This window comes from Hyaena hyaena, unplaced genomic scaffold, assembly GCF_003009895.1.
Source record: "Hyaena hyaena isolate Hyena2069 unplaced genomic scaffold, ASM300989v1 scaffold_15, whole genome shotgun sequence".
Classification (NCBI taxonomy): Eukaryota; Metazoa; Chordata; class Mammalia; order Carnivora; family Hyaenidae; genus Hyaena; species Hyaena hyaena.
The window spans coordinates 4965381-4990833 of record NW_024080647.1 but is presented as its reverse complement, the minus strand read 5'-3'; the positions used below and the strand labels follow the sequence as shown (position 1 = coordinate 4990833).

The following is a 25453-nucleotide window of genomic DNA, read 5'->3' as shown; positions in this document are numbered from 1 at the left end:
AAAACCAAAACAAGACACAACACCCATCCCATGGTCATTACCTCCTGTCCAGCTACATCCCTTCTCCCAAAGGTCCTTCACAACCAAACTGAAGAGTTGTCCTCACTCACTGTTTCTGTCTCCTCATTATTGAAAACTATACAATAGGGTTTTTAATCTCATCTCCCCAAATCACTGTTACCTTTTTCTTCTCCGGGTAAACCACAAACTTAAGGTTAAATCTGAGAAACACTTTTCAGTCCATATCTCTTTGATCTTCTGACACTGGTAGCCTTTTACTCTTTTTAAAAAATACTTAGGGCACCTGGGTGGATCATTCAATAGAGCATCTGACTTTGGTTCAGGTCACGATCTCAGAGTTCCTGACTTTGAGCCCCAACTGGGCTCCCTGCTTTCAGTGCAGAGGCAGCTTTGGATCCTCTGGCCCTTCCTGCTCCTGTCTCTCATGTGTGTCTGCAGTCATGCTTTCTTTATAAACAAACAAACAAACAAAGAGTCTAACAAAAAAAAATTATTTCCCCTTTGAATTCATGCTGTTACTCTCTTCTGACTTTCCTCCTATCTCTGTGTCTGTTCCTTCTTACTCAGCCTGTCCTTAATTTGTTTCATTTCTTCTGAATACTGCTCCAAGTCTCTCTTCTCACTCAAGACCACTTCATGGCTTCTAGTCAGGCATTCATTCATCATAAATCTATTAAGCATTTATTATGTAACAGACATCATTCCTGGGCACTGCTACATTGTTCTAAGCACCAATATCATATGGTCATTTACATGTTGATGCACTCTAATTTAAACGTCCAGCTCTATCACCTTCCTTCTGAGGTTGAGATTTATATAGTCAGGGGTATATAAAAGTTTTCTACCTAAACAACAACAACAAATCAGATACTTCAAAGTACACTACCAAAGGAATTCATCTCTTGGCTTTCATTTCTCCCAACACTTCTCTCCTCCTATCTATTAGCTTTCTCCATCTTGATTAATATACCTGAGCAAAGAAGCCATCCTCCCAGAGGGATGGAACAGAATCTCTTAACTGATCCCCTTGCTCCAGGTTTCTCCTCTTAAATCTTACCTCTCCATAGCAATGGTAGCCTGAGGAAACTTTCTAAGATGCAAGTCTGATCATGTTATCCTTCATCTCAAAGGCTTTCAATGGCCTCAGAAAAAAAGGTAAGATCTTTTAAGTGGCTTAAAGTCCTCCCTCATCTGACACTTGTTTACCTCCCAGCTTCATTTTGCTTCAATCCTTCCCTTATGTTAACAAACACCAAACTTACTTCATTTCTTCCCAAGGGCCCTCAGCCTGGATCCCTTAAGTTAACTTATGCTCCTCTTTAGCCTTTTCCCTAAATGTCTCTTTCTCTGGAAAACTTTTCCTGACTCCTCAGTTCTGTGTTGCATGTACTTCATATTGATTCTTTTAGCACGGGATTTGTTAAGGCAGTGAAACTATTCTGTATGATAGGATAATGGTGGATATATGTCATTATACATTTGTCCAAACCCACAGAATGTAAAACATAGGCTTTGGGTGATTATGATTTGTCAAGGTAGGTTTATCAATTATAACAAATGTATTACTGTGGTGGGGGATGTTGGTAATGGCATAGCTATGTATGTGTGAGGGAAGAGGTATATTTTACTGTGAACCCAAAACTGCTCTAAAAAATGAAGTCTTAAAAGCAGATATACACACGTCTTTAAAAATATTATATCTACATAAACAAACTTTAAGGAATTTCACCAATTAACTAAAGGAATCTGCATAATTTCCAGCTGTTGAAAAGGACAAGTACGAGCACTTAGATCTATTCAGAGTCCTTAATTCAATCAACAAACATTTAATGAGTGTCTCTATGTGCCTAAAACTAGGATAGTCATCAGGGATATAATGGCGAAGTCAACATATATGTAGTTCCTGTTCTCATAAAGCTTACAGTTTAGAGGTGGCATCACAATCACAGAAATAAAAGAAATACAAGTTTGGGCCATGCTACAAAGAAAATAAAGACATGCTGAAATAAAGATTATGAAGACATCAAGAGAGAGAGTTTTAGACAGAGGAGGATTAAGGCCTTTATTAGAAGCCACATTTCAATAGTGTCCTTAAGGATGAGAAGGAGCCAGCCTTATCAAGAGCTAGGAACACAGCCTCCAGAGAGAGAAACAGCCTATAAAAAAGACTTGGTGGTGCTGAGAACAAACTGAGGGCTGATGCGGGTGGGGGAGAGGGAAAGTGGGGTGTTGGGCATGGGGGAGGGCACTTGTTGGGATGAGCACTGGGTGTTATACGGAAACCAACTTGACAATAAACTATTTAAGAAAAGAAAAAAAAGACTTGGTGGAAGACGACCAACAAGGCTGGGGATTACAGTTCTCAAGGTGCAGATATAGCAGCAGGAGTCCATCATTCAGGATTTTTATAGATCACTTATACTGCAAGAAGCCATTTAAGCATTTAAAGCAGTGGAGTGAAATTTATATGTAAAGGGATTTAGGTTTATAAAACACATTTACGTTTTCAAAATGATTAACTCTGAGTGCTATGTGACCTACTCAGTGAAATGAAGCTGGCTTTACCTGCTATGGTAAAAGTCATTTATTCCTTGCCATAGATGTGGAACTTGAAGCTCAGAGAGGTTATATTCACTGATTAGGTCACACAGACAAACTCAGCCAGGAGTCCAAAACCTGAGCTCTCTCCCATCTGCCACACTTACCAAAGGACCCTGCCTGCAGTCACTCACCCATTCAGTCCCACTGAAACCAAAGTGTACTGCTTCACAACTATCCTCCTGAAACTATAAAAACAAACAAATAAAAATGTGTGGTGGTTTTTAAATGGGTCCACATTTTTTTTTTAAACTAGGAAGCTAGCCTAAGTCTCCCTCTCCCTTAAATGAATTAAAATTTCTTTTATTTCCCACATTGATGTTCATCACTTGAACACTATATTTATGCCTCCTTTTTGTAGTGGAATTTCTCATGGGATCTCATTTGTGTGTTTTTAAAAAATGTGTATTTATTCCTGAGAGTGAGATAGAGACAGAGTGTGAGCAGGGGAGGGGCAGAGTGAGAGAGGGACACAGAATCCAAAGCAGGCTCCAGGTTCTGAGCTGTCAGCACAGAGCCCGACGTGGGGCTTGAACTCAAGACCCATGAGATCATGACCCGAGCCAAAGTTGGATGCTTAACTGAATAAGCCACTGAGGCGCCCCTCATTTCTGTTTTTTAAAAAAGTTTTATTGGGATATAGTTTATATACCATACACGTCATCTATCTATAGCTCATTTCTGTTTTTAAAATAATTTTTGAACTTGGGAGATATTTAGCCCACATTAGTACAAGTGGTTTTTCTTGAGTTTGTAAATACTTGGTAAATACCAGTTTCCTTAGTTGGTGCATTCATTTCGCCAACATGACAAGGATGGGCAGGGAGCTAGGCCTTAAAGAACTATCACATAGCTAAGAAAAGGATCTTAGGAGACTGCTTCTTCTTCGCCCCTTGTCTCTAAATCTTGCTCATACAAATTTGGTAAGGACTTCTTCATGTAGAAGCAAGCCAACTATGATACTAAAATCTTTTATCAGAGAGAAGGGAAAATATATATTTAGATAAATAGTCTTTACAAGTAATATAAATAAATCATATATAGTTTATCACTTTTCAAGACACATGTACCTAACTTTCTTTTTCCTGTGACATCATAGTATGGCTTTTCAAACTTTATATGGTTCTGCAACAGTGCATGGTCCTCCTAGAAAGGATGGTTACAAATGAATTTCTTTCAATCCTGTCCAAATATTGCTCCCAGAAGACATTCCTTGAAACTTGTGATATAAATTAGAGGTTATCTCTGTTTTCATTACCATGATAAAGTTTTCTTCATTATTCTTGTTTTTGTTTTGTTTTCGCTGATTGATTATACTCTATTCTTTTGAAAGGGAGGGCTAAGGTTGAAGGCTAATGGGTATAAACCTACAGTTATAATAACTTCTTTCCTGGAGAACTATTTACATTGAACAAATGCTCAAATTTCCTGTGAAGACTGTGAAGCTGGATAATATCTAGATTTATCTAGATTCCCACCCATTAGACTTTGAGCTGTTTTGTTACTTCATAAAATTTATCACATTTGATTTTCTTGTCAAATTATATATATACTTTTCATGTATTACTAAAATATATCTGCTCTCTAAGGCTAGAAATCTGACATCATGAGAATATTCAAAAGAAATATACCACCTTTGTTTTTTCAAATTTATTTTTTAAGTTTTGATTTTTATTTATTTTGAGAGAGGGAGAGCACGCACGAGCAGGGGGTGTGGAGAGCAGAGAGAGACTCAAGCAGATTCTGCACTGCCAGCATGGAGTCCAAAGCAGAGCTCTAACCCACAAAGCATGAAATCATGACCTGAGCCAAAATTAAGAGTCAGATGCTTAACTGATTGAGTGACTCAAGTGCCCTTCAAATATGTTTTGAGTAGCAAAAAAACTGGCCACTTTAGGTAATTACTTTAAGAAAGTGGTACTTACTTGGATCTTAAATTATTGTAATATTTTTTCAAAGCTAGCTTAATTTAACATGCTAATCTCCTTTTACTTATGTTACAGACATAAAACGTTACACCTCTCCCTTGAATAAATTAAAATCATAAAAGAAAAATACTGCCTGTCTAAAGGCTTAAAGCAAAATGGAATAAAACTGAGTGATGGCCTAAGCACACCAAGGAGTTTTATGATTCTCCAGATAATTCCACTTAAACAGGCATACGCCAAGAAACAAACTTACTGGGTGCCTGGTGGCTCCGTTGGTTAAGTGACCTACTCTTGATTTTGACTCAGGTCATGATCTCAAGGTTCTTGTTCCTGAACACAGGTTCAAATCCTGTGTCACGCTTTGAGCTGGTGGCACAGAGCCTGCTTGGGATTCTTTCCCTCTCTCTCTGCCCCTCCCCTGCTTGTGCTCTGTCTCTCTTTCTCTCTCTTTCAAAATGAAACAAAATTTATTATTTTTTAAATTTCTTAACATTTATTTATTTTTGAGAGACAAAGATAGAGCAAAAGTGGGGCAGGGTCAGAGAGAGAAGGAGACACAGAATCCGAAGCAGGCTCCAGGCTCTAAGTTGTTAGCACAGAGCCTGACACAGGGCTTGAAATCACGAACTGTGACATCATGACCTGAGCTGAAGTTGGATGCTTAAGTGACTGAACCACCTAGGCACCCCTGAAATAAAATTTAAAAAGAAAACAAAACAAAACAAACTCATTAATGCAGAACTTGCAATGTTCAGAAGGACCAGATATCAATATGATTTGTCACAATCACTTCAAAGGTATGTGGTGGTAAAGTGAATAGTGGACATGCCATCTAAAGCACAGATACCTGTCAGCTCCTGCTGACGTCTACCATGTAAGAATACAAAGCCAATGTTGCCAGCACTGATTTTTCAGGAGTTGTTAGTCACTGAAATTTCAATAAAATCTCTCCATTTTTATATGCTAGCAATTAATTTTTTAAAAAATTATACATAATGTCCAAGACATCTGTTTGCAACCTCTGGTCTAAAGCTGTTCAAGTGAAATACAGGTTTTAAAGTCTTTAGCATAAATAATCCACATTGCCAAAAACAAGGATGGGAACCCACAAAGAGAGTACCATATTTAAACTAAAAAGTACCTGTTTATTCCAACCCCCACCCAAAGTCTCAGTAATAAAATTAGAAGTCTGAAATAATGATAATGCTTTCTACCAAGAAGTTCAGAATATCATCACTAGTATTGTTAAGTGTATAAACTTAATTTATTTCTTATTCAAGGAATATTCCCATTTCTCAATTTCAAATCCAAATGAGAACAATTTAAGGTAGAATTCTAAGGAAATGAACAGCATTCAAAACAAAGGTTATTCCACAATAGATAATGCAAGCATTTATATGACAGAGGGGTTTATAAAGGAAAAAGCCTATGTTATATCATATAAAATTACAAGTCCGTGAGGGGCTTCTGATACTGAACTAGGTTATGCCCATAGACACCGCAAATTTCATTTAAAAGCGTCTAGTCTGAAGACTCTGGGTGGCTCAGTCTGCTTAGTGTCCAACTCTTTTATCAGCTCAGGTCATGATCCCAGGGTTATGAAAACTAGCCCCACACTGAGCATGAAACCTGCTTGATTTTCTTTCTTTCCTTCTGCCCCTCTCCCCTGTTCAAGCTCCCTAAAAATTAAAAAAACAATTTTTAAAAAGCATCTGGTCAAAGACTTAACAATTACCCTAATTAGTAACTGTCTTTTACTTTCTGAAATCCTCACTCTATGTTTTTCTCCCCTCATGGATCATAAAGGCTTATAACAGGAATGTTCCCACATTCAGCTTTCCTTCTCAGTTTTATGCATGAACTAGCTACAAATAAATTTGGTTCTTTCTCCCAAAGGTGCCAACAGCTAAGCTGTTTTCATCTCAGGAACATACTATGCTCTCACTTGGTACATGCAAACTAAGCCTTTTTTTTTATTAAAAAAATTTTTAATGTTTATTTATTTTTGAGAGAGAGAGAAACAGAGCTTGAGCAGGGAGAGGGAGACACAGAATCTGAAGCAGGCTCCATGCTCTGAGGTGTCAGCACAGAGCCCAACACAAGGGTAGAACTCACAAACTGTGAGATCATGACCTGAGCTGAAGTTGGACACTTAACTGACTAAGCCACCCAAGTGCCCCACAAACTAACTTTTAAAACTCAGTTACCCTGGGGTGCCCTGGCTCAGTTGTTAAGTGCCAGACTTTGGCTCAAGTCATGATCTCATGGTTGTGGGTTCAAGCCCTGCTTGTGGCTGTGTACTGACGGCTCAGAGCCTGGAGCCTGCTTTGGATTCTGTATCTCCCTCTCTCTCTCTCTCTGCCCCTCCCCCACTCACACTCTGTCTCTCAAAAATAAACAAACATTATTAAAAAAAACCCACCTCAGTTACCCTGAGGTTTAAGAAAGGGCTGCACTTGGATCATAGCAATATGAAAGGCTTTACACTATTATCTTCTGTTTGGTTTTGTCACGAATGAGTCTTCATTTTCCACTGTATTTACTGGTAACTTGAAGAGCTGCTATTGAAAATCTACTGCACTACTCTGGAAAACAGTGTGGAGGTTCCTCAAAAAATTAACAATAGAACTACCTTATGACCCAGTGATGGCACCGCTAGGAATTTACTCAAGGGATATAGGAGTGCTGATGCATAGGGGCACATGTACCCCAATATTTATAGTAGCACTTTCAACAATAGACAAATTATGGAAAGAGCCTAAATGTCCATCAACTGATGAATGGATAAAGAAGATGTGATTTATATATACAATGGAATACTACTTGGCAATGAAAAAGAATGAAATCATGCCATTTGCAGCAATGTGGTAGAACTTGAAGGTATTATGCTTAGTAAAGTCAGTCAGTCAGAGAAGGACAGATACCATATGTTATCACTCATATGTAGATCTTGAGAAAATTAACAGAAGTCCATGAGGGAAAGGAAGGGGAAAAAAATAGTTACAGAGAGGGAGGAAGGCAAACCATAAGAGATGCTTAAATACAGAGAACAAACTGAGGGTGGACGAGGGTTAGGGGAGAGGAGAAAGTATGTGATCGCACTGATGACAGTACTTGTTCGGATGAGCACTGGGTGTTGTATGTAAGCCAATTTGACAATAAATTATTATTTTTTTTTAATGTTTTACTTATTTCTAGGAGAGAGAGAGAGACAGCGTGAGCAGGGGAGGGTCAGAGACAGAGGGAGTCACAGACTCTGAAACAGTTTCCAGGCTCTGAGCTGGCAGTCAGCACAGAGCCCGATGCGGGGCTTGAACCCATGAACCGCGAGATCATGACCTAAGGGAAAGTCAGACGCTTAACCGACTAAGCCAACCAGGCGCCCCGACAATAAATTATGTTTAAAAAAATCTGCTGCAGCACTACAAATATAAATACTAATCAATTTTTATTTAACTTTTGTCCAGTGTCAAATAATTATTTGTTAATCATTGGCTAAACATAAAAACAATTTTACCCATCTGATTAGACTGTTTAAAGTTATATTTATTCCCCTCTTTCCTTCAAAAGGCCATTATCTGCTTATTCTCTCATTTTATAGCTTATGTGGTACTGCAAAAGGAATAGTTTCCTTCTAGTATTAATATAAGGCCACTCTTTCTCAGTAGATTTTATTAATCTCTGCATATACTTTATAGGACATAATGAAAACCAGAGATATTTCACATTTGTCACGCTGTAGAACAGTGACAACTATAACATCTAAAATTTATTGGGCCCTTATGTGCCAGGCACTTTTTAAGTGCCTTAAATATATTAATTCATTAAATCCTTCTACAACCCTAGGAGACAGTAAAATTTTACTATCATCCTCATTTCACACAGGAGGAAACCACGTAAAGTGCCTAAGATTCGGAAAACTGGGAAGCAGTGGAGCCAGCATACTTGGCAGCCTGACTTAAGAGTCCTTTATAAACACTATACTGATAAGCAAAACCTCCAGGACGAGAAGCATGTGGGTGCTCCATGACAGCATACTCCAGTAGCCTGAGATTTAAATGAACCCCATCCAACTTCTTCAATAGTTAAGATTCATCACTGAATGGCACAACAAACACACAGGTTATCACAAGAAAATGTATTCTTTTAGGAAATATGAGTATATCATATTCAAGGTTTTTTTTTCTTTTTAAAAAAAATTTTTTAACATTTATTTATTTTTGATAGACAGAGAAAGACAGAGCATGAGCAGGGAAGGGGCAGAGAGAAAGGGAGACATAGAATCCAAAGCGGGCTCCGGGCTCTGAGCTGTCAATGCAGAGCTCGATGCAGGGCTCGAACCCACAGACTGCAAGATGATGACCTGAGCCAAAGTCGGACGCTTAACTGACTGAGCCACCCAGGCACTCCATCATATTCAAGTTTTTGTCAAAAAGATGCTATTGAACATGTAAGGTAAAATTTGTTATTATAGAGTCCAATGCTCTACAATGCGTGAGGTAGAGTAAATTCTGAACACATAAAAGTTGATTAATACAAAATTTAACACAGAACTCTCTTTGGTCTTTTCAATTTCTGTGGTATCTGGAAACACAGGCACTTTTCCCTGTAATCATTCTTTTATTTTATTTTTTTTTTGTTTTTAAAAGTTAGTTTAATTATTTTGAGAGAGACAAAGACAGCATGAGTGGGGGAGGGGCAGAGAGAGAGAGAGAGAGAGAGAGGGAGAGAGAGAGAATCCCAAGCAGGTTCTGCAGTGTCAGCAGAGAGCCTGATGTGGGGCTTGAACCCACAAAACTGTGATATCATAACCTGAGCTGAAACCAAGAGTTGGATGCTTAACTAACTGAGCCACTCAGGTGGCCCTCTTAGTAATCATTCTTTAAAGCTAAATTGTAATATAATAGAAGTATTTATTTTAAGGAAAATGGAATATGAATGTTGAATAACATTCAAGTGGTATTCGAATAACATTAAATGATATTTTACCTTCAATGGGATATGGCAATAGTTACATTACACCACTCAGAAGCAGCACTGCAAGGTTCTATTTGAATCCTACAAATGTTTATGACCAACTTTAAACTTCACCTTTCATTATTTTCAGTAAAACAACTGAATCCCATCAATTAGCAAAGGGTGAAGTGAGGAATTGAAGAACAAAAGACAATTTACATATCTTAGGGCACCTGGGTGGCTCAGTAGCTTGGGCAGCTCAAGATTTCGAGGCCACTGGGTTCAAGCCCTATGTCCGATTCTGTGCTGATAGCTCAGAGCTGGAAGCCTGTTATGGATTCTGTGTCTCCCTCTCTCTGTTCCTCCCCCCACTCACATTCTGTATCTCAAAAATAAACAACATTAAGAGGCAATTCACATATCTTGACAGCTGTTAGTACTACATAATACTCATATTATGATGGATTCCCTCATTCCAGGAAAAACTCTATAGTACTAGAATCATGAAGGACTAACCATTTCTATGAAATATTAATTAAAATGAGAAAGAATTAGATTCGGGATGCCTGGGTGGCTCAGTCAGCTGAGTGTCTGACTTTGGCTCAGGTCATGATGTCACAGTCTGTGGGTTCAAGCCCCACATGGGGCTGTTACTGCCAGTGTAGAGCCTGGAGCCTGCTTCAGAATCTCTCTCTGTCTCTCCGCCTCTCCCTGCTCATGCTCTGCCCCTGTCTCTCAAAAATAAGCATTAAAAACAAAAAAAAAAAAAAACAAAAAAAAAAAAACAGGAATGCAAACTGGTGCAGCCAGTCTGAAAAACAGTATGGAGGTTCCTCAAAAAATTAAAAATAGAACTACCTTATGACCTGGCAATTGCAGTACTAGGTATTTATCCAAGGGACAGAGGTATGCTGTTTCAAAGGGGGACATGCACCCCAATGTTTAGAGCAGCACTATCACAATAGTCAAAGTATGGAAGTAGTCCAAATGTCCATGGATGGATAAATGGATAATAAAGATGTGGTGTGTGTATGTATATATATATATATGTATATATATATATATATATACATACACACAATGGAGTATTACATGGCAATCAAAAAGAATGAAATCTTGCCATCTGCAACTATGTGGATGGAACTGGAGGTTATTATGCTAAGCAAAATTAGTCAGAGAAAGACAATTATATGAATTCACTCATATGAGCACTTTAAGATACAAAACATATGAAAATAAGGGAAGAGAAGCAAAAACAATATAAAAACAAGGAGGGGGACAAAACATAAGAGACTCTTAAATACAGAGAACAAACAGGGTTGCCGGAGGGGTTCTGGCAAGGGAGATGGGTTAAATGGATAAGGGGCATTAAAGTAATCTACTCCTGAAATCACTGTTGCACTATATGCTAACTTGGATGTAAATTAAAAGTTAAAAAAATAAACAAAAAAGACTTCCTTTAAAAACAGAATTAGATTCATGACTACTTTAAGGGCTTTTATTTTTATTTTTTAAGATTTTATTTTTAAGGGGCACCTGGGTGGCTCAGCCAATTAAGCATCGGACTCTTGATTTTGGCTTGGGTCATGATCTCACGGTTTTGAGACAGAGACTCACATTGAGCTCTGTGCTGACAGTGTGGAGCCTGCTTCGGATTCTCTCTCTCCTCGCTCTCTGCCCTTCTCCCACTCATTTTCATTCTCACTCTCTCTCTCAAAATAAATAAAAGCCAAAAAAAAAAAAATTACAGGACTAGGGAATTCATCTTTATTTTCAGAGATTATACACTCAGCTAAACATGAGCTAAAACTACCTGGGAATAATGGAATAAAAAAATCTTAGCATGTACATCTCAGGAGTAAAACACAAGAGTGTGTACCATTTTCTAAGAGTATCTCATTTAAGGAGCTAGAAAGAGGCAATTTTAATTTAAAACTAAGGCAGTAATACGTACAAAGCTACCTGAATTTAATATATTTTTTTAACAGAAATACTTATGTGGGTGTGCCTGGGTGATTCAGATGGTTAAGCCTCAGACTCTGGATTTTGGCTCAGGTCATGATCTCACAGTTTGTGAGATCGAGTCCTGTGTTGGGCTCCATACTGACAGCACGGAGCCTGTTGGGACTCTCTTCCTCTGCCGCTCATTCTCTCTTAAAAATTAAAAAAAAAAAGAAACCACTGGGGAGTACCTGAGTAGCTCAGTTGGCTCAGTGTCCAGCTCTTGATTTTGGCTCAGGTCATGATCCCAGGGCCATGGCATCAAGTCACTCATCAGGCTCCATGCCGCACGTGGAGTCTGCTTAAGATTCTCCCCGCCGCCTCCCCGCCCCTTCACCCCACTCATTCTCTCTCTCAAAACAAAAAAACAAAAAACCTGCCTGTAAGCTTCTTCAATGTAGGAGCAAATCTTTCTTGTTTTCATTGTACTTCCAGTGCCAATACTGGGCTTTAGACAAAAGAGCTGCTCAATAAATTTATGATTCATGAGTGGGTAACATTATCCTTAATCATATGTTCATTTATCACTATATTAATTGATTGTAGCTATTTTTTACCTGTCTACTTACTAAACTGGTCTATGGAACTCTAAGGAACTAGGGGCTACTGTCTTAAGTACCTATAGTGACAAGCACTGTGCCCAAAACATAGCAGAGTAAATAAATGTTTAACTGACTAATCGTTTTTAATTAGCTGGAATTTATTTAACAGATACTCTCAATTAACTAAATCCTATCCCTCTATTTCACTCTTTCTGATTACAAAAAAATTATGAAAAAACAAAATCACAGTATACACAAAACCCATAACCCGCGCTATACACTTTGTATCTTCTCTCCTTTCTTATTTAAGGTCAGGAAGTCTACTGTAATTAGTATAAATTCAACATGCACTCAAGATTTATGTTATTGAATATGCTCAGAATTGTTACAGAGAGTAAAAGATTTATAATATTCACAGATTCTATCAACAGAGGAAGAGCCCATTTTATTTCCTACAATACCAGGGATATCACTAGTATATTTTTAAATGAGAAAAAAAAATCATCACATACAAATCTAGTACACCCAAAATACTATAAGCCTCTTACAGGCAAACCCCTTTTCTTCTTAATCATGCCCATCAGTATCTTAGCATAGAAAATGTTCAAAATAAAACAAGTTTTAGAAAGTTTAAAAATTCTCTGTAATCTTCATTTAAACAGAAGTTAATCCCGTTGCCTAAACCCAAGAATTCTAAACATTTTGTTTATTCTAATGAATTGAATTTTTAACAATCTGTGTTACAAGAGCTTTAAAAGAAATATGTTAAACGAAATTAGAGCACTAAGAGCTTTATAATTTATATAACCCAGGTATTGAAACACCTAAAACAATAAATCAATCACAGAATAGGTCATCCGGTAAAATAATAAGCAAAATGAAAATTAGTTTGATAATTTCCCAAGGGAAAATGGCTAGTGAAAAGCAAAGTTCTGGGGCTAGTCTGAATTTGTGATCCATCCTGCATTCAGAAGACTTATGAAAGTCTTTAAAATTTTTTTTTAATGTTTTATTTATTTCTGAGAGACAGAGAGAGAGAGAGAGAGAGAGAGAGCAAGCATGAGCAGGGTAGGGCCAGAGAGAGAGGGAGATACAGAACCCGAAACAGGTTCAGGCTCTGAGACAGCTGTCAGCATGGAGCCTGATGCAAGGCTCAAACCCACGAACCATGAGATCATGACCTGAGCCAAAGTCAGATGCTTAACTGACTAAGCCACCCAGGCACCCCTTGAAAGTCTTATTGTTGTTGTTTACTTGTTTTGAGAGAGAGAGAGAGAGAGAGAGAGAGAGAGAGCGTGCATGCACCAGCAGGGGAAGGGCAGATTGAGAGGGAAAGAGAGAATCCCCAGCAGGCTCCATGCTGTTAGTGTAGAGCCCAATGTGGGGCTTGAAGTTATGAAGTGTGAGATCATAACCCGAATCAAAGTCAAGAGCTGGACACTTGGGGCAGCTGGGTGGCTCACTTGCTTGGGCATCCAACTCTTGGTTTCAGCTCAGGTCATGATTTCACAGCTTTGTGTGTTCAAGCCAGCACAGAGTCTGCTTGGGATTCTCTCTCTCCCTCTCTCGCTGCCCCTCCCCCACTCATGCTGTCTCTCTCTCTCTCTCTCAAAATAAATAAACTTAAAAAAAAAAAAAAAAGAGTTGGACACTTAACCAACAGAGCCATCTTTAAAGTCTTCTTAAAATCCTTTTCTGATTGTTACATGCTTAGTTAAAATAATCATGTCCCTCATAACAGCCACTCTGGAAAACAGTACGGGGTTTCATCAAAAAATGAAAAATAGAACTACCCTACAACCCAGCAATTGCACTACTAGGTATTTATCCAAAGGATACAAAAATGCTGCTTTGAAGGGGCACATGCACCCCAATGTTTATAGCAGCACTATCAACAATACTCAACGTATGGAAAGAGCCCAAATGTCCATCAACTGATGAATGGATAAAGACACGGTATCCTTTTCAATGGAATATTACTTGGTAATAAAAAGAATGAAATCTTGCCATATGCAACAACGTGGATGGAACTAGAGTGTATTATGTTAAGCGAAGTAAGTCAGTCAGAAAAAGACAAAGATTATATGATTTCACTCATGTGTAATTTAAGAAACAAAACAGATGCACAGGAGAAAGGAAGCAAAAATAAGAAGAAAACAGAAGAAGGCAAACCGTAAGAGACTCTTGAATACAGAAAACAAACTGAGGGTTGCTGGAAGGAGAAAGGGTGAGGGGGATGGGTTAAATGGGTGATGGGCATTAAGGAGAGCCCTTGTCGGGATGAACACTGGGTGTTACATATTAAGTGATGAATCACTAAATTCTACTTCTGAAATCATTATTACACTATATATGTTAACTAACTTGGACTTAAAAAAAAATTTTTTTAAAGTATGGCCCTCACTCAATTACCTCTATAGTAAATCAAGAAGGGTGCTCATAATGTACACTATAGGGCATACAGTCAATAATTTTACAGTAATTTTGCCACTTATATGTCACCATAATTATAACTTAAAACGTCTTGTTATATACATAGCTTAAAATAGGCAAAATGACTAGTAAGCATTATTCATATAAATGCTGCTTCATCTTCTATATTTTTTAGGGCAAGAGCTAATCTTCAGTTCTTCCTTTACAAAAACTCTTTCAAAAAATTATATTTTGAGTAGTTTTTATTCAGGTTTTATGAAAGATTGCTCCAGTCCTCCTTATGGCCAGTGTCAAAGAGCATGAAGAAGCTGGCTGAGATATGTGCTGCAGTCTGTGCTTAGAACAAAAAGAATAAGATACAGTCTGTACTTGAACAAAACGATTTGTTCAACTGTGATGCAAGTCATGTTATTTTCCTCATTAGTACTATATCTTGAACTACACAGCCATAAACATCTTTAACAGTAGAGAAGACAACAGACAAAAGAAGAGATTAAAATTTTCTTTTCAGGTTTAGATGATGAAAGACTTTCAGAATGGCTAATAATTAGGACAAATACTGCAGAAACTGAAAGACCACGACTATCCTATTCATTCTGTGGGTGTGAAAAAAATGTTCAAAGAAGTTTAAGGCTACAAACTCTTGGGCTTAAAAAGCTATTTCTACACAAAATTCTACTGAATAGCTGACCATAACATATTGTATGTGGTACATATGCATTAATTCATACACTGAATATTTTTTTTCAGGATAAAAATAAAAGATTGGCTCGGTTGAGTGTCCGACTCATTTTGGGCTCAGGTCATGATCCTAGGGTCATGGGATTGAGCCCCCTGTTGGCCTCTGTGCTTAGCATGAAGACTGCTTAAGATTCTTTTTCTCTCCCTCTGCTCCTCTCCCCCACTTACTCTCTCTCTTTAAAAAAAATTAAAAAGTTTTATTTACCTGTCATTGAAACTGCTTAACTGACTCCAGTCCTATGGAAAGATCACCTAATCGGGGCACCTGGGTGGCTCAGTTAAGTGTCTGCTTTCAGCTCATGTGATGATCTCACAGCTCATGGGTTCGAGCCCTGTGTTGGGATCTGTGCTAGCAGCTCGGAGCCTGGAGCCTACTTCAGATTCTGCATGTGTGTCTCTCTCTGCCCCTTCCCAATTAGTGCTCTGTCTCTCAAAACTAAACAAACATTTTAAAAACTTAAAAAAAAAAAAAAAGAAAAAAGAATCAGAGGCACCTAGGTGGCTTGGTTGAGCATCTGACATTGGTTCAGATCGTGATCTCATGGTTTGTGGGTTTAAGCCCCATGTCAGACTTTGAGCTGATACCATCAAGTCTGCTTTGGATTCTGTCTCCCTTTCTTTTTGCCTCTCCTCGCTTGCACACATAGTTTCTCTCTGACTCTCTCAAAAATAAACATTAAAAAATTAAGAAAAAATAACCAGGGGGTGCCTGGGTGGCTCAGGTCATGATCTTGCAGTCCGTGGGTTCAAGCCCCACATCGGGCTCTATGCTGACAGCTCAGAGCCTGGAGCCTGTTTCAGATTCTGTACCTCCCTCTCTCTCTGCCCCTCCCCAATTCGTGCTGTCTCAAAAATAAATGTTAAAAAACTTTTTTAAAAAAGAAAAAATAATCAGAAGTCACAGAAAATTATGATACAAAAAGTGAAAAGTGAAACCTCACCACCAAAGAAACTTCTGGTAAGTTTTTTTCCAATCATATACTAACATTTTTGTTTGGCTGGTTTTTATTGTGGTAAAATGTATATAACATAGTATTCACCATTCTGTAAACATACAATTCACTGGCATCAACTACATTTACAATGTTGTACTGCCATCATTACTATCTATATCCCAAATTTTTTCATCACCCGTAAAACAAATTGAACCCATTAAACAGTAACCCCTTAGCCTCTAGTAACCTCTATTTTACCTTCTGTCTCTATGAATTTGCCTGTTTTAGAGACCTCATACAAGTGGAATCATACAATATTTGTCTGACATATTTTGTGTCTGACTTACTTCAGTAAGCACAATGTTTTCAAGGTCCATCTATGCTGAAGCAGGTGTCCGAATTTTTTTCCTTCCAAAGGCTAAATTTTAATATTTCATTTTATGTATATACCATATTTTGTTTATTCATTTATATGTCAACAGATGCTTGGTCTCCTTCCATCTTTGGGCTACAATGAATAACGCTGCTATGAATATTGATGTACAAATATCTGCTGATTTCAGCTGTTTTGGATATATACCTAGAAGTGGAATTGCTAGGTCATATATATGACACTTAACCTTTCAAGAAACCACCAAACTATTTTCTGCAGCAGCTGTATGACTCTATATTCCCACCAGCAATATAGGTTTCCAGTTCTCCATATCCTCATCAACATGTTATTTTGTGTGTGTATGTGTGTGTATGTGTGTGTGTGTTTAGTAATAGTCACACTAATGGGTAAAAATTGATACTCATTGTAGTTTTGATTTGCATTTCCCTCCAGACTAACAGTGCTGAATATCTTTTCATGTGTTTATTTGTATATCTTCTTTGGAGAAATACCTATGCCCATTTTTGAACTGGACTGTTTTTTGTTTTTGTTGAGTTTTACGTATAATATAACATTCTACATTATTAGTCCCTTAGCAGAATATGACTTCAAAGGTTTTCTCCCCCCATTTTGTAGTACATCTTTTTACATTCTTCATAGTGTCCATTGATGGACAAAGCTCTTAATTTTGTTTTTTTTTTAACAAATAGTTTATTGTCAAATTAGTTTCCACATAACACTCAGTGCTCATCCCCACAAGTGTCCTCCTCCATGCCCATCACCCTCCTCCCCCCCACATCCATCAGTCCTCAGTTTTTGTCAGCATTCAAAAAGCTCTTAATTTTGATTAAGCCCAATTTATCTATTTTTTTCTTCTATTGCTTGTGCTATTGGTTATTTTATCTGTAAAACTGTTGCCAAATAGAATGTCATGAAGACTTTCCGAAGTTTCTTCTAAGAGTGTTAATAGTCAGCTGTCAAGTTTAGGTCTATGATCCATTTTCAGTTAATTTTTATGTACAGTGTAATGGAAGGATATAACTTCATTCTTTTACATGTGGATCTCTGGTTTTCCCACCACCATATGTTGAAAAGATGGTCCTTTCCCCATTGAATGGTTTTAGTACACTTGTTAAAAACCAATTAACCACTGAGTCTCTCTCAAATAAACTTACAAAAAGATTAAAGCAGGGTCACTAGGATGTATATGTATATTGATAACGGATTTGAGTATGCAATTGTGGGAGCTGATTAAACAATCAGTAAGGCTCTGAGTCTGTTGCGAGAGCTTGCAGTTCACAGGCAGGTAGTCTATAAGATAAGATGGAAAATTGGAAGCCATGAGCACAGGCTAGCACCAACAAAGACAGACTGGGATGCTATCAGTTGTCACTACTTTCAAGCTTGCTGATGTAAGAGAATCTGCAGAAGTTGAGCATTTAAAAAAATATATATATTTATTTACTTTGAGAAAGAAAAAGAAAGGAGAGAATCCCAACTGATTCTGTTATTTGCTGATAGGAAGGAGCCTGACGTGGGGCTCAATCCCACAAACCCTGAGATCACGGCCTGAGCCAAAACCAGGAGTCAGACACTCAACCACCTGAGCCACCCAAATGCCTGGAAGCTGGGCATTCTTTTTTTTTTTTTTTTTTTAATATTTTATTTATTTTTGAGAGAGAGATAGAGACAGCATGAGCAGGGGAGGATCAGAGAGAGAGGGAGGCACAGAATCTGAAACAGGCTCCAGGCTCTGAGCTGTCAGCACAGAGCCCGATGTGGGGCTTGAACCCACAAACCATGAGACCATGACCTGAGCCGAAGTCAGACGCTTAACCGACTGAGCCACTCAGGCGCCCCGGAAGTTGGGCATTTTTAACTCAAGGAGCTAAACATGCTCTTGGCCTAGGATAACCTGAGGGCCGACTTAAAGGAAGGTGGAGTCATTGAAGGAACAGGCCACTTACACACACCAATAAGGTGAGATATCAGGTAAGTGACAACATGTATGAGCTATAATGAAAGTATTTGCCCTGCCCTCCTGAGTGTAAAATCCAAAACATCTGATGCTTCACTTCTACCCTTTAGATCTTGCATGAAAATGTCTTTTGTAGCTCACTTTAAGCAGAAACATACAGGAAAGAGAATTCTGGGAAATGTAGTTTATTCTAGCTAAACTGATACATTACAAAAGCCATCACACAGGTTTAGAGATATGTATATACACTAAGTAAAATGTTTTAGTATTTTACCATTGTACTGATTTTCTAGCGTAAAACAATCAAGTGGGGAGACTGTTAAAACACAGATTTATGAGCATTACACAAGATTTTAGTTAAATGTACCAAGAACTGGGGGCCAGAAAGTTTTTTATTTTTATTTTTTTAACATTTCTTTTTTTTTAAGTAATCTTGACACCCAACATGAGGCTTGAACTCAAAACCCCAAGATCAAGAGTCAGATGCCCCACTGAGTGAGCCAGCCAGGAGCCCCCTGAAATACTTGTTTATATGAAGAATAGCAGGGGCGCCCAGGGGCAGTGGCTCAGTTAAGCAACCAACTTCAGCTCAGATTATGATCTATGATCTTATGATTTCTAGGTTTGAGCCCCGCATTGGGCACTGGGCTCTGTGCTGACCATGTGGAGCCTGCTTTGGATTCTCTCTCTCTCTCTCTCTCTCTCTCTCTCTCTCTCTGCCCCTCACCCACTCATATTTTCTCTCAAAAATAAGTAAAGTAAAATAAAGTAAAAACTTAAAAACTATTTTAGGGGCGCCTGGGTGGCTTAGTCGGTTAAGCGTCCGACTTTCGCTTAGGTCATGATCTCGCGGTTCGTGGGTTCGAGCCCCGTGTCGGGCTCTGTGCTGACTGCCAGCTCGGAGCCTGAAGCCTGTTTCAGTCTGTGACTCCCTCTCTCTCTGACCCTCCCCTGCTCACGTTGTCTCTCTCTCTCTCTCCTAGAAATAAAAAAAAAAAAAAAAAAAAAACTTAAAAACTATTTTAGAAAATATAAAGAATAGCAAAATGTACGAAATTTTTTTTTTACTATGCTTACAGAAACACTGATAACAAACATTAGAATAATGGTTCTCAATCTTAGTTGCGTATTTAAAAAATATCAGTGCCCCACCTATCTTCATCTTATTAAATCAGGATATTAAGAGGTGTGGTTCCTGGTTTTGTGTAGTTTTGTTTCACTAGTGCCTGCTGTGCAGCCGCAACTGAAAATTACTGTTTTATAGCAATAAGGGGTTCAAAAATAAATACTCAAAATAAAAAAGGATAGGGTCCTAATAAGGGTCGTTAAGATTGGTCCATATTTATTTTGCAAGTGCTATTTCATGTATTAGTAAAGATTGTATTTAATTAAAATATCCTTCTGCATAGCCACATTTGACTCTAAATGTAAACTAGATTCTACGAACTATAGCAGCTCATGGAGAATAGTGTCTGTAGGCTCACCATACTCTGTCATTTAATCCCCTTCAAAAATATCTCTGTGAATTAGTAACAATTGGTGGTTAGAGCCAGCAGTTTCACTGAATGAAACTTTGTCCCCTTCCATCCTGTTCTTCAAAGCTAAGAAAATATGTGAAAAATTTTCTGACACAAAATGATCATCTGCTATTGATATTTTAGCTTTTCAGTCTTTACTCAAGTTTTATTTTTTAAAAATGTTTACTTATTTATTTTGAAGGAGAGAGAGAGGGACAGAGGATCCCAAGCAGGCCCTGCACTGTCTACACAGACCCCGATACAGGGCTTGATCCCATGAACCACAAGATTAGAACCCTAGCCAAAATCAAGAGTCAAACACTTACCTGCACCACCCAGGCGCCCCTAAAATTTTACTTTTATTTATTTATTTTACCTTGTTTGAAACTAGCCCAAAAGCTATGTACCAGATTATAAGCACTGGGAAGCCAGCTTCAGTGTTTTTTTTTTCCTCCTTCTATGACCAGGAAGATCAGCATTCAGATCTGATGGGAAGTTCCAACTTCAAGTTTGTAGGTTTAATCTTAATTAACAAGTCTGATTTTAATAGCAGTACAAGTTCAAAGCGGAGCATAAGGTTAGTTAGCCTGCTCTGCAATTTATAGGTTCACATCTAAAATTTCAGAAAATAGTTTACAGAATTATATTCAACATAATAAGTTTCTTAGGCATATCCATATAAACTCTACAACTATTAAAAAAAAAATGAAATGAAGTATACTGAAACAAGTCTAAGATGTATTAAGTGCCCCTACCCCCAAAAAAGGTAAACTCCAAAACTTTAGATTCTGTATTATACCGTTTCTTTTTTTTTTTACTTTAGAAACTATACATTTTAAACAATGTTATATTGGTAATAGGTGTTTTCTTAAACATTCATTTTGAGAGAGAGAAAGAGAGCGCACATGGGCAAGAATGGGAAAGGGGCAGAGAGAGAGAGGGAGAGGGAGAATCCCAAGCAGAGCCTGACAAAAAGCTTGATCTCATGAATTCTGAGATCATGACCTGAACTGAAAGTAAGTTAGTGCTTAACCGACTGAGCCACCCAGGTGGCCCTGATCTTGCTTTTAGATTCAACTCTGATACAATGAATCAAGGAAGAACCACAGGCCTAGTTATTTTAACCTTGTTAAATCCACTTCAAGCAGTTCATTTCTCATTTCACCATCTTTATTTCTGTATCCTTTTGTTCCAGCCAGACATGAAACAGCAAGAAGACGAAAGGAAGCTTTCCAAACTCAGGTGACCTTCCCAAAGTGTATTTTAATCACATATTTCTGAATATACAACAGAGAATTTTAACACTGTGCTAGACATAGTGTTAAATTCCCATAGTTGTTTCTTCCTATACAAAACAATCAAAATATGAATGGCAAAAGCCCACTTATTAACAGGTATAAACTGACTGCTTTCTATACAGGTATTAAGATATACACTAGATAAAAACACAAAATACATAGCTTTTAATGGCTTTAAGAGGGGCGCCTGTGTGGCTCAGTCGGTTGAGTGTCCAACTTCAGATCAGGTCATGATCTCACAGCTCAGGAGTTCGAGCCCCATGTGGGGCTCTGTACTAACAAATCAGAGCCTGGAGCCTACTCTTGATTCTGTATCTCCCTCTCTCTCTGCCCCCCCACCCCCGCTTGTGCGCACGCTCTCTCTCTCTCTCAAAAATAAACATTAAAAATTTTAATGGCTTTAAGAAATATGACAAGCAGTCTTACAGATGTGCAACACATATTTGGCAGTATAAGGAAATACAGACAAGGAACATCTAACAATTTAGTGGGTAAAAGTACTTCTAAGAAGAGTGAGATCTAAATGGAGGGGGTTGATGTAAGGGTTTCTGTAAAAAAGTTTAAGAAGAGAGAAAAGGCATTGCAGGGAAAAAAAAATACGTACAAAGGAATGGAGTCAACAGAACGTAGTCTCTAACAGAGCTGTTCTCAAAGCAGGGTACCTAGGTCAGGAGCATCAACATCACCTAGGAATTTGTTAAAAATGGAAATTTTGGGTTTGGGATAAGCACTGGGTGTTTATAAGTGGATGTATCACTAAATTCTACTCCTGAAATGAATACTACACTAGATTCCATTAAACCATAAACTCTGGAAGTGGAGCCCAGCAATCCGTACTTTAACAAATCCTCTAAGGGCACCTGGGTTGATCAGTCGGTCAAGCATCTGACTGCAGCTGGGACCATGATCTCATGGTTTGTGAGTTTAAGTCTGGGATTGGCCTTCACGCTGACAGTGTGGAGCCTGCTTGGGATTCTCCGTCTTTCCCTTTATGTCCCTTGCACACATGCTCTCTCAAAATAAATAAATAAACTTAAAAAAAAAAAAACCCACAAATCATCCAGGTGAATCTGATATACACTAAACTCTCAGAACTGTTGATCTAGTCTGATCAAGGAACTGTAATTAGGTTGAGATTACAGCAAAGAAGACAGACAACTGTCAGAGGACAAACTGCACAAGGCAGTGTATGTTAACATTAAGTCCTGAGACGCCTGGGACTCTCTTAATTAACACGGCTGGAAACAACTAGAAAATACTCTTTTCAAGCTCTCATGGGATATTTATGAAAGTTAGCTTTGTGCTATGCCCAGGAACCACTACGAGTTATCCACAAATTTGAATGTTGCATTTTCATTATTATTGAGTTTTAAGGATTTTTTATGTTTATTTATTTTTGAGAGACAGTGAGACAAGTATGAGTGGGGAAAGGGCAGAGAGAGAGAGAGAGGGAGGCACAGAATACGAAGCAGGCTCCAGGCTCTGAGCTATCAGCACAGAGCCTGATGTGGGGCTTAAACTCATGAACCATGAGTTCATGACCTGAGTTGAAGTTGGACGCTCAACCAACTGAGTCACCCAGGCGCCGTGAGTTTTAAGTATTCTTAAACCTCCACCATAAATTCTTCTGTAACCCCAGCTATTTAGAAGTTAAGATTACTTTTTAAAAAACGGGGTCCTAATTTAGTTTGCACTGTTATCAGAGAAAGTGATCTGAATGACATATATTCTTTGAAATTTGTTGAGATTTTCAGGGGCACTTCTTAAAGTTATTATCTGTCACACTATCTGAAATTTTGGATTCCACACAATAGCAATTCTAAGGTACTGATGATTTAAAATTTGAAATCAGTGTGGGGCACCTGGGTGGCTCAGTTAGTTGAGTGTCCTGCTCTTGACTTTGGCTTTGGTCATGATCTCATGGTTAGTGAGATCAAGCTTGACGTCAAGCTCCACGTTGGGCTCTATGCTCACAGGGCTGAGCCTACTTGGGATTCTCTCTCCTTCTCTGCTCCTTCCCTGGTTGAACACTCTCTCTCTCAGAATAAAGATTTCAAAAAGTTTTTAGGGGCGCCTGGGTGGCTTAGTCGGTTAAGTGTCCGACTTTTGCTTAGGTCATGATCTCACGGTTCGTGGGTTCGAGCCCCGCGTTGGGCTCTGTGCTGACTGCCAGCTCAGAGCCTGGAGCCTCTTTCAGATTCTGTGTCTCCCTCTCTCTCTGACCCTCCCCTGTTCAGGCTGTCTTTCTCTCTCCTAGAAATAAATAAAAAAATATTTTAAAAAAATAAAAAAATAAAACTATTTGCCAAGATTTGCTAGACTGCAGATACTCAGGGTTCCCTAAGTAATTGAAAAATGATATAATTATCTTGGAAAGCCATTTGACCGTAAGTGTCATAAGCCTTAAAATCACCTGTATCCTTCANAAAAAAAAAAAAAAAAAGATTTCAAAAAGTTTTTAATACAATATTCTATATTCACTCAGTAGTTCAAACTTGTTTATTGTGTTCAAGTCTTCTATCTCCTTAGTAAATTTTTTTTGGTTTTATTAAAATCTATTATGATGGGGGACGCCTGGGTGGCTCCATCAGTTAAGCATCCAACTTTAGCTTAGGTCATGATCTCATGGCTTATGAGTTTGAGTCCCATGTCAGGCTCTGTGCTGACAGCTCAAAGCCTGGAGCCTGCTTTGGATTCTGTGTCTCTGTCTCCTTCTGCCTCTCTCCCTCAAAAATAAACATTAAAAAAATTTTTTTAAATCTATTTTGATGGTAAATCTGTGTTCTTATCCTTGTAATTGTTATTTTTAGTTTATGTACGTTGAACCTGTGTTATATGGTAGAAATAAAGTTGCAATCCTGGTATCTTCTGGTAAACAAAGCCTTTATTATAGAAAGTGGCAGAGACTGCTGGTGACCTGTACCAATATTCAATCTCTCCACTTTCCTCAGATAGTAAAATCCAATTTTACTCTAGGCAGCAATATGCTTGCCTAAAATACATTTCATAACAGTCTTGCAGTTGAAGACTAAGTGGAACTTCAATGAACCACATTAATAGATGGCCTAATGGCTTGCATAGGCTCCACACCCATCTCTCATCCTTCCTCCTACATGGAGTCTGTGAGAGTCGGTGCCCAAAGCAGCCATCTTACTATAAGGTTAGCCACAGGCTAAAAGATGGCAGTACAGAAAACACTCAGAGAAGTACACTCAGAGACTTTGATGATAAAAATGAAACCTCCATAATCAGACCTAAAATGTCAATCTCCAGACTCTTTTAAGGGTGGGAAGAAGGTGGGGGGGGGGCGGGGGGGGAATATACATCTGCCTGCTTTAAGCCACGGTTAATTTCTGTGTCTACCTAGCAGCAAAAACCAGTTCTTATCTGAAACATGGCTTCTGTTTAATAGTGCTCCTTTCCCTTAAGTAATTTTATTACATTACTATAACTACCAATTTCTTTGGGTTACTATTTTGCCAGGTATAACATTTGCATTATTTTTATCTTCAACTTTCCTATGTTGTTATATTTTAATCTCTTAAAAGCCATATGTTGTTGGGGCACCTGGGTGGATCAGTCAGATAAGCGTCTGACTCTTGATTTCTCCTCAGGTCATGATCTCATAGTTGGGGAGTTTGAACCCTGAGTCAGGCTCCACGCTGATGGTGCAGAGACTGCTTGGGATTCTCTCTCCCTCTCTCTCTGCTCCTCCCCTGCTCTCTCTTCCTCTCTCAAAATAAATTAAAAAATATATATGTATATATTTTAAAAACACACATTTGTTTTGGCTTATGCTTTGTCTTTTATCTAGAGCACTGGATCCATTTACATTCATTATGATTAGTGATCTATTTGGCCATATTTCTACATGTTTGTCCCTCCCTTTTGTTTCTTTCTCCTTTTTTCCCCCGTATTATTTGAAATTCCCCTATCCTATTCCACTTGCCTTCTAGTTCAACTTTTACTCTTTCAGGAGCTACTCTAGAAAAATTTTAAATGCACATATAAAGTTCCAAGCTGTATGCCTCTTACCCTTCTCTCATCTGTCTACATGTAAAATTTTGTTTAGATGTTGTCTTCATTTTTTTAGAAAATTTTTTTATAGTTTTTATTTATTTTTAAAACAGAG

The 25453-nt window shown here is 38.2% G+C and overlaps 1 protein-coding gene and 1 non-coding gene across 12 annotated transcripts in view; both read right to left on the bottom strand.

Moving 5' to 3' along the window:
- The window catches only part of CSNK1G1 (casein kinase 1 gamma 1), a 188168-nt gene that overhangs the window by 129290 nt on the left and 33425 nt on the right, over window positions 1–25453 (bottom strand). The window lies entirely within an intron of this gene.
- LOC120222554 lies at window positions 20399–20534 on the bottom strand. The gene has a single exon (XR_005526075.1). It is a non-coding gene; the product is annotated as a small nucleolar RNA SNORA61 (small nucleolar RNA).